The 10,390-nt window shown below is 38.3% G+C and overlaps 1 long non-coding RNA gene across 1 annotated transcript; it reads left to right on the top strand.

Annotated features, from left to right (window-relative positions):
* The first annotated feature begins 2,747 nt into the window (after positions 1–2,747).
* Positions 2,748–4,183, top strand: LOC148039772 (uncharacterized). The gene is made up of 2 exons (XR_015693282.1): positions 2,748–3,608; positions 4,146–4,183. It is a non-coding gene; the product is annotated as an uncharacterized LOC148039772 (long non-coding RNA).
* The last annotated feature ends 6,207 nt before the right edge of the window (positions 4,184–10,390 follow it).

The following is a 10,390-nucleotide window of genomic DNA, read 5'->3' as shown; positions in this document are numbered from 1 at the left end:
TGTGGGATATCATAATACATGGCCTTATGGATCTTCAAATGAGACCTTACATTTGCTTTACACTTTTTAAAGTCATTGATAAGAAGTCTCAAGCTCCAATTCTCAAATCTTAAGTAATCTTCTTGAGGATTGAGTATGTACTTGAGTAGTTTTCCTTATTGTCTATTTTTATTATATAATTAGTTATACATACCATGAAGATTTGTGAGGGCTTCAATTGCCTTCAAATAGGTTGAGGACCATTTAGCTACTAAAATGATTGACCATTTTCTAGAAGTGTGGAGAGAGAGAGAGAGAGAGAGAGAGAGAGAGAGAGAGAGAGAGAGAGAGAGAGAGAGAGAGAGAGAGAGAGAGAGAGAGAGAGAGAGAGAGAGAGAGAGAGAGAGAGAGAGTCTAAACAAAGAGACCCTATTCAAACATTGACAAAGAAAAAGTTACATCATAGAATATCTACACAATGCTAAAGGTAAATTTGAGAGCCCACACATGTTTCTAGGTGACCATTTCAAGTTTTGCAGTCCTTAATGGCCATTGCTAAAGAAACGCATAGGGTGCCTTGATAGTTTACCCTATTAAAATAAACCTTAAGATGCATTGAATTGGGAATCTAAAAACAAATATATAAAGATGAATTTTATTTGGTGCACTTTCAAATCAACTAAGACACACACATCTAGATTCTATACATATTGATGCTATGCATATGATCATGTACGTTTGAAAAACCTTAAAGTTGTACTTGTACACATTCCTTGTGCTTGTACAAACACAATAAAAGGACTCCAAAACTTAGAGGTACGAAAAGTTTTTCGACCTAGAGAACTTAATATTAGTTATGGCTTTGCACTCTTCACTAGTCACTAGTGTGATACTCTTAAGATTAAATGGGAAAAAGTTATTTCGAGTAAAGACATTCTTTGAAACATTTTTTGGGGATAGACTAGAGGCACTAATATATGCTTTGAAACATTTTATTATAGATGACCAGAGACAATAAGAAGAAACAAGCCATCCCTCTCCATTGAATCCACCCTACAATGCACCTCAATTATATCTCAATCAAGGTTTATGCCCATTGTGAAGAATATGAGTATACTTTAGCCCAATACTATTTTTTGACGTTTTCTAATTAGCCATTTTGATATAGAAGAAAGGAGTTGATATTGTCATGTGATCTTTTGAAATGCTCTTGCTATTTAGCATAATTGTGGAAGCAATCTTAGATAAACTTGAAGATAAGAAAAATCATAGCTTCCATATTTCACATAGTGATTGTAATAGAAAGGTGATCTTGCACAACATTCATTCCTAATGTTGCTATTTAGAGTGATCTTGTAGAATAGAAAACATTTAGCATTATTGTTTAAAAATATGAACCACTTTTGTTATCCTTGCTTTGTTGGAAATGTTATCCTAGGAAGGATATTTAAGAGTAGACTAAACTCTAGAAATTGTCAATCCTTTATGGTAGTACTTCATTTTTGCCCCAATAACAACATGTGAACTCAAACTATTTCACAAATATGGATGCTTTTAAACTTTTAGAATTGAAATAATCCAATAGACACTACTTACAAAGTTTTGTGAACAAGTTTTAAGATTCTCGATATGTTTAGTAGAAGGTGACAAACCTATGGTTAACAATATAAGATGTATGCTATCAAATTTTAAGAATTGAAATGCTTGTAAGTTAGACTCTCGATAAGTTTAGTAAAAATGTGATATATCTTTACTTTTATGTATTTTCTTTTTGAATAATTTTATAAATGGATTGCATTTTGAGCATTCCCTTTGACTCTTTTCCTAGAATTTGGTATTGAAAATGGTTCAAGTCATATGTGTTAAGGAAACTATATAACCAATGTGGGTGTTAGGTGTTATCATCCTAAAATTCTATAAAAAGCTAGATATATGCCATGTTTCAAAATCACTTTGGAGATATATTGATAGTAAAATCATTCAATTGATTTTTTTGATAGGACCATCCAAAAAAGTGAGAAATATTTAGGCAATTTGCATTTTATAGATAGTTTTCAGTCACAACATGTATACCAATCCCTTAAACCATCAATGGGTCTTGTTATGTGAGGTCTTTTGATTTTAGTTAAGGTTGGGATTTTTTCTTCCCCAAGGTGTGTCTCAATCCAAATGGATAGCTGAGAATAACTTTTGAGTTAAGCCTAGTAAACTTCTATGGAAAAAGTTTTTCATGTAAAATAATTTATGCGGCCAACTTGCTTGCAAGGTTCAAGCGCATCTCCTCATTTATACCATGCCTCTTTTCTAAAGCTACCTACTCCTGTAGTTTAATGAGATTGAAAGATATTCGTAGTATAGCTTTAAAGTCAAAAGCATGGGCAGCAATAGCTTGACATACAGTTAAAGAGAGGGTTGTTGAAATGATTGTTTTCCACAAGCATTGATTTCTTAGAAAGGATCCCACATTAGATATTGTATTTGAAGGATGTATTTTCAAAAGTAGGCTGTCTAACAATAACATATTTTCCATTCCTTCTTTCATCATGAATTGTGGAATCTATCATTTTAAGAAGAGTGACATGTTGCAAAGTGTTGTAAAAGTATGTTTCTAAGAATGCACTTTGTTGAGCACTAGAAAAAGTTGAGGGAATATATTGAAAACTTGCCCTCTCAACTCACCTTTATGGTGGTGATGAGTTTTATTGAGTTGTTCATTTAGCATCATGTATACCACAACCTGACATTTGAGCCAATGGAAAAGCAAAAATGTACAATGCTTAGTTTGGGTGAACTGAGAAGGAAGCGTGTTTGAAACAAGGTGACAGTGTACCAACTAGTTGGGTGGTTAGGTTTCAAACATGAGAGATGTGATGCCTTTGAGTAATCAACCAAAAAGTTAGTTGATTGGGTGTTATTCAAGCGAGTGGAGTATACAAATGGAAAGTATTAAACATGAAAGATAGGTGTGCCTCTTTGATATAGGCATATGGATGGAGTGATCATTTGCCTCAACATGTAGGCATGTGTGCTGGGTGGGGAGAAGCTTTGATAGTGTGAGCAGGAAGGCTTCACCCTATACACGTTGTGTTGGTGAAATAGAGGGGGATCCATATTTTCATCTAGGGAGGGAGTCCTGCTGAGGTCCATAGCTTGATGCGAACCATTGTGTTAGCGAGGGGAGTAATATAAGTAGGACATGAGTGATGACATAGTGCCTAGCTAGGAAGGGGTGAACTCCAAAGGAGCTCCCTCGAAGGTTGGGAAGGGGCATATTAGCTGAGTTAGGGGGGGAATATAAGTCGTGCTAATGTCACTTTGGGTATACAACAAGGAAGTAATATGCGTCTCGATAGAAATTATAAGTTGTGTGTTATACAAGAGGGGGGGAGTAGTAGATGTGAGTTGGCAGAAGCAGTGATTGGGGCATAGTTGGATGATGGAGGAGAAGAGGGCGAGAGGAGGTGCGAGGTGGTGTGCAGCCATCTGTTTGTTGTGGGTTGTAGTGACTCGTGAGATGGTGGTGGTGCAAGGAGCCCAATACAGTGTTGGGGGCAGTGCGGGGTGGACCCTTGGAGTGGATTACCAATCTTGGGCCTCCAGCATCACCTTCCACCCAGGCGACACTCTCTGTAATGCCCTTCTTGCCTCCTGTCCATGAAGCTCTTGTGTAATTGAGGGGTATGTTTTTGTCTATATCAGCTGTTCTAAGGTGCCGACCCAATCTCTCAGCTCGAATGAGACTGGATACATCTATACTCATGTATACTCTCTGAGAGAGAGAGAGAGAGAGAGAGAGAGAGAGAGAGAGAGAGAGAGAGTGTGTGTGTGTGTGTGTGTGTGTGTGTGTCTATTCAAGACTCTCATACAAATTCTTTACTGCCCATCAGATTCTGCCCTACCTGAATATGAGAGAGAGAGAGAGAGAGAGAGAGAGAGAGAGCGCTAGCTAGCTAGCTAGCTGGAGCTACTACAGTAATATACATATACTCCTAGTAGAGGATTCATTCCCTTCTTTTTAGATGCTTCTTTCATTTTGTCTAAGCAATATATATTATTACCGAATTTCTCATTCACATGCAAACCCACAATTATATGAGAAGAAAAAAAAAGAACCTTGCTCTCCTTTGTCTCTCTTCTTACTTGCCAATATTTCTTCTCTTGAATAGATTTCTCCTATGAAGCCAACTCACATAATGTCCTTCAAGTGAGCCAAGAAGACTACAACATGTGCAACACTGGAGCACCTCTGCAATCCGATAATGGTCAAGGCAATTATGTGGTGCCGCTCAACTCGGGGAGTTACTACTTCATCTGTGGGGTTTCAACTCACTGCCCTAGTGGTATGAAAGTAGCCATTCATGTGCAAGCAAACGGTGCATCAAATTCAAATGTAACTACAAGCTCAACAAATTCAACTGCCAGTTCCACATCAAGCTCAAGCTCAACCTCAAGTGCAACAAACAATGGTCCTCAAAACATGAGTGCTATTGGCATAAAACTTGTGGTAATTATAGGTGTCCTAAATACCTTGATTCTCCTTGTGTAGCTGAGTTTACATTTTTTCACAAACATCCAAGAGTCACATACTATGCACCAAGTCTCAAATCCAAAAGAATACTTCTTAGATGCGTAACTCGAGCAAACAATATTTTTTAAATTATCCCTAAATAAAAATGTATCTCAATCATAACCTTGCATATGGTCTCTACTACCATAATTACTTTTTATAAAAAGCCATAGTACCCTTGAAATAAAATGCATGTTATTACCAACTGGGGTTTCTATACAAGTCATTAATTCTCTTTAATAATGAGGCACTCATTACCTTCAATAACATTGGTAATATATTAACATTGAAAATTTGAGGCACTTCTTCCCTTCCTATAGTATTTGTGAAAGTAATTAAGTTGTTACACATACTATTGTTCAAATACCATTAAGTGATTCCTATTATTGTATGATACTATATTATTGTACAATGTAGTGCTATAGCCTCTAGTCAATAAAGTATACTCATGGATAGACATAGATCTAATAAATTTTCTCATTCAAATATGGTTTAGGAACACATTTTTATTCAAAGCATTGGCCACTACATTATCCTTTATTGGTCTATATTTGGTCTCAAAATCAAAATCTTGTAACCCATCTTGTTTATGCCATACTTAATTTTGACTAAGTGAATAGCCATTTGAGGTTCGTACAATTTGATGCTTGGAAAAGTTTCCTACCTCTCCAAATTTAAATGGATGGATCACAATAAAAAGTTCCAAATTGTGGGTGGCATAGTTAGCTTTGAAGGGCTTCAATGTTTTGGGACGTGTGAAAATTTGGCCTTCTTTCCTGGACTAAGAGTCTTTTGATAGCAAATCCACTTGCATTGGTGACCACTACAAATTTTTGGGAGAATCCAAGAAGTTTGACTACCAGGTAGGTTCAGACTATATCTTGCGTTAGTGAATTCAATGTAGTGAATGCATTTATCAATCCAAAGCATATGATTAGGGATTCCTAGCGAAGTTTATCTAGAAGGTCACCAATTTGAGGAATACAGTATTAGTTCCTTTTTACCCAATTTAGACATCTCAAGTTAGTACATAGCTTTAGAGATCCATCCTTCTTTTTCTTAAAGAGTACAAGTGATCCCCAAGGTGAATTACTAGGTTTGATTAAGCCTTGCTCAATCAACTACCTTGGCTATTTCTTGTATTCTATGGCTTTTAGATAGACATATTCTAATGCCTTTTTGAAGTTGATTCAAATTTACAGATGATCTCAAATTACTAATGAGCTTTCCTATTGGGGGTCGTTATGTCAAATCTTCAAAATATACATAATCAAAGTTGTTTATTATCAATGATGTTTCCTTATCTTTCTTTAGATCCTATATCTTTTTTCATTGAATCAAATAGAATGGCTTGCCTTTGCTTATCCCTTTCTAAATTTGGCTGACTTTGGCTAGTTGCTTGCCTTGATCCTTCCAATTTTTCATTGGGTTCTAGCAGTTTTTTGAAGGTCAAGTGGAAAGATAATCTCTTCCTAAGCACATATTGAATGTGAGCTTTGTTCAATCCACGCACAAATGCAACCACAATATCTTAGTAGTACAATTATGAAGTTTGCTAAAATCATTTGACCATCAATTGTGATTTCAATTTGTCCTATTATTTTAGTAGACACTACTTTTCCACTTGCTAGTTCTACAATCATTTGTCTCGCCACTTCAATGTTTAGTTTATGTTTTTCTTACAATCTTTAAGGACAAGATGACTGACTTCTTCCACAATCAATCATAATTTTGAACTAGTTTCCTAAGTAAGTTAGTAGGATTTGAATGATAGAACATTGCCAATGTGCTCTTTATTTTCAATGGTAGTATGGATAGATCCTTGCTCCATTCATTCTTCCAAGTTAGGTTTCTCTTTTTTGTATATATTCGATTTGGCATGAGATTCAATATTGATAGTTGATTAAAGTTAATATTTCTATGGTGATAAGGACTATCCACCTTCACATATCCCATTTTTGTCAATTGAAAGCTTTGTCTATTATTCAATAGTCTTTGTTCTTGAACAATCATGAAGGCATGCCCATTGGTTCAAGTGTTGTTTCATTCACCTTCACAAAAATACAAATTTTCAAGTATTTGGTATCCCTCAACTTCTTTGTCTATTCCTTGGAATTTTCTATACAAGGGGTTTGGCTCTAATGAGGGCATCTTTCAATTATATGGGACTTATTGAAGGGAGTGAGCCATGAAGTGGAAGCATGGAGCAGAAGCAAGAGCTATGGTGGAAGGAGCAAGAGAAAGATAGAGAGAGACACAATATGTGGGAACTCCAATAGTCACAATGTGTGACCAGCCTTCCCTTTATTCAAATATCACTGAAACAATAAAGAATGAAGTGACAGTGATGGGCACTTGCCACTTGTAGTGTGCAGGTGTGTTGGTATGTGGGTACTATCAATGTAACTAATACATGTGCAGCTAGGCACAGGCACCTTTACCCCCAACAACCTCCCACTTAAAGGAAAATGTGCCGCTAGTGAGGAGAGAACAAGAAAAAAGTGACAAAGTATAATGTACATAAGTACAACAGGATGAGAAAAGGCATCATCTCATTGAACACCCATCAAATTCCTAAGGAAGGGCAAAATGCTCCACTGAGAGTTTTTTAGTGAGACGATATGCAAGATTTTGATTAGTTGAGATCTTGATAAGCTCAATGGACTTGTCCTCAATGACCTCTCATATAAAGTGGTAATGCACCTCAATGTGCTTCACCTTCACATGGAAGTCCGGATTCTTGGCCAACTGAATAGCACTCAAATTTGAATGCATTGTAGAGACCACATCAATGTTGCCAAGGTCTGTTGACCAAACTACCTAACAAGAGAGCCTCGTTGCAAGCCTCAATGGGGCTGCAATATACTTTGTCCTTGTAGCAGATAGGGCCATGCATTTTTGCACCCTCAAGAGACAACACCTCTAGCAAAGGTGAAGACATAGCCATAGGTGGACTTCCTATTGTCTACATGTCCTACATAATCAGAGTCAATGTATCCCACAACTCATGTGTCCTGGCCACCAGAATATATACACATGACTGTTGTGCCCATCAAGTACCTCATGATCCCCTTGACGACATCCCAATGCCATTTGCCAAGTGTAGCCATATAACGTACCACAACTCCCATTGCAAATGCTATGTTAGGGATGAGTGGTTATCATTGCATACATCAAACTAACCATTGCAGATGCATAGCCGATCTTGGTCATCTCGGCCTTTTGCTCATCGGATTATGGACAATCGGCCTAACTAACCTTCATGTGAGAAGGTAAAGGTCAACCAATAAGCTTAACATCTTGTAGATGAAACCATTCAAGGACCTTTTGGATGTACTCCTTATACGACAAGTAGAGGAGCCCCTTAGGGTGATCACGCATAATGCACATCCCAAGAATATATGAGGCTTGTCCTATGTCCTTCATCTCAAAGCTCTTCTTGAGCTGACCTTTCAAGGCATCCAACTCATCATGAGCACTCCTAGCAATCAACATATCATCCACATAGAGGATCAAAATCATAAGGCTACCATCACAAGCCTTCTTTGTGTATAAACACATATCTATATCACTATGGGAATATCCATGTGAATACATAATGGCATAAAATTTGTGATACTATTCCCTAGGTACCTGCTTAAGGCCATAAACGATCTTCCTCAATCTGCATACTAGGTCTTCTCTGCCATGTTTTGCAAAGCTCTTGGGCTTGTTGCAAATCAGAGTTGGAAGCACGAGAGTGTGCACAAGAGGGAGAGAGAGAGCTCAAGTACAAGAAGATCTTGCTTAGTCAGTTGTACAAGGTACAACTAGTACACTCTCCTCAACTGTGAGTGTGTACTTTAGGCTGTTTATAAAGCCTCTGGAGGAGTTAGGGTTAGGGTTTCCCCTTTCTCCCTTGTCCTCCAGTCCATTTACACCTAGCTACCCTTATCCTCTCCAGTATAAGGAGGGTTCCCATGCTTACTTCTCAACACCCCCCCTCAATGCTAGGTAGCATTGGATAAAGCATGATAGAATGCCCCCCCTTAATCCCCGATGAGATGCCATTATAAATCAGGCTACAAAAGAAGGTTATAGGTAGAGAGTGTTACAAGACTCAAAAGAGTCGATCATCTGTGGATTGGGAGGCAAAGCAAATCAGAGTTGGAAGCATGAGAGAGTGTGCATAAGAGGGAGAGAGAGAGCTCAAGTACAAGAAGATCTTGCTTAGTCAGTTGTTCAAGGTATAACTAGTACACTCTCCTCAACTATGAGTGTGTACTTTAGGTTGTTTATATAGCCTCTGGAGGAGTTAGGGTTAGGGTTAGGGTTTTCCCTTACTCCCCTGTCCTGTAGTCCATTTACACCTAGCTACCCTTATCCTCTCCAGTATAAGGAGGGTCTCTTGAGATATCGAGTTCCACTCGTGATATGTCAGGGTGACCGTTGTGCATTTATGTCACCGATTTGTTAGCTGCAGATGCGATTGGTACACTACCCATGAATACTAACTAGATGACAGCTATCCTTATCTACTCTAGTTCGTGGCTCAATTAGTATACCACCTTAGTTAGTTGAGTTTGGTTTGAGACCCATATATAGGGTTCTTCTATTTTTTTGTACTAGAGTTCTTTTGGCTTACACAACTAAGAAGAGGAAAACTGTTTTCAGCCTCCACCTTTGTGTGTATTCCCCCATTGTGTAAGTGAGAAAGCTACAAGTGAGACTCCTTCCTTCTCTCCCACAATCGTGACATGGTATCAAAGCCTGGTTCAGCCCTCAGTTGCCCTGTTTTTTTTATTTGAGGCCATTTCGGGGCCTGTTTTGGAGGCGGAAGTTTTCCGTACGCACTCAAGAAAAGGCCCTGTTTTTTGCTATGCAACCATTGTTCTACAGGTCGGTGAAAAGTTTCCGTAGAAATTGCATCGTATGCCTGTGCGAAGAGACATTGGGAGTTACAGAATCATCCTTGTTGCCTGTTGATGCAAAATCGTCACTAGGAAGTGACTATGTGGTCAAATACCACTTTCGTCAGTTTTGCAGATTTGCCCTTAAAAGCTTGACAAGAACAACTTCCAAGCATGGAAGTTTAGAATGACGAATTTCCTTATGGGAAAAGGATATTGGAAATTCGTTGCAGGAAATGAAGAAGAACCAGTTCTTCCTGATGTTCCCAATCAACAACAAATGCAGGCATTTAAAGGATGGCATGAGAGAGCCAGAAAAGTTATGTACTGGCTGTCTATCAGTATTTCAAACTCTATGATTGTGCATATTCAAGATGCAAGTACGCCAAAGGAGGCATGGGATACTTTGTCAAAAATGTATAGCACAAATACGCAAGCCAGGAAAATGCAGCTCAAGCAAGAGTTGCACAATGTGCAAAGAGAAACTATGAGCATCAATGACTACCACATGAAGGTGAAGAAAATTGCAGATGCACTTGCTTCCATTGGGTCGCCAGTGGAAGATGATGATTTAGTCTCTGTGACCTTGAATGGTCTAGGAAAGGATTATGCACAGTTCCGCTGCGCAAGTTCAGAGACCTGCTTGGTGTGCAGGAATTGGGATTGAGCTCGAGGGGGAGTGTTGAGATATCGAGCTCCACTCGTGATATGCCAAGGTGACCGTTGTGCATTTATGTCACCGACTTGTTAGTTGCAGATGCGGTTGGTACACCGCCCATGAATAATAGCTAGATGACAGGTATCCTTTTCTACTCTAGTTCGTGGCTCAGTTAGTATGCCACCTTAGTTAGTTGAGTTTGGTTTGAGACCCATATATAGGATTCTTCTATTTTTCTGTACTAGAGTTCTTTTGGCTTACACAACTAAGAAGAGGAAAACTGTTTTCAGCCTCCAC

The sequence above is a fragment of the Lygodium microphyllum genome, chromosome 2 (assembly GCF_053477565.2).
Source record: "Lygodium microphyllum isolate KBCC chromosome 2, Lygodium_microphyllum_v1.1.10, whole genome shotgun sequence".
Classification (NCBI taxonomy): Eukaryota; Viridiplantae; Streptophyta; class Polypodiopsida; order Schizaeales; family Lygodiaceae; genus Lygodium; species Lygodium microphyllum.
Note: the sequence above shows the minus strand (reverse complement) of the source record. Positions and strands in the feature narration are given on the sequence as shown.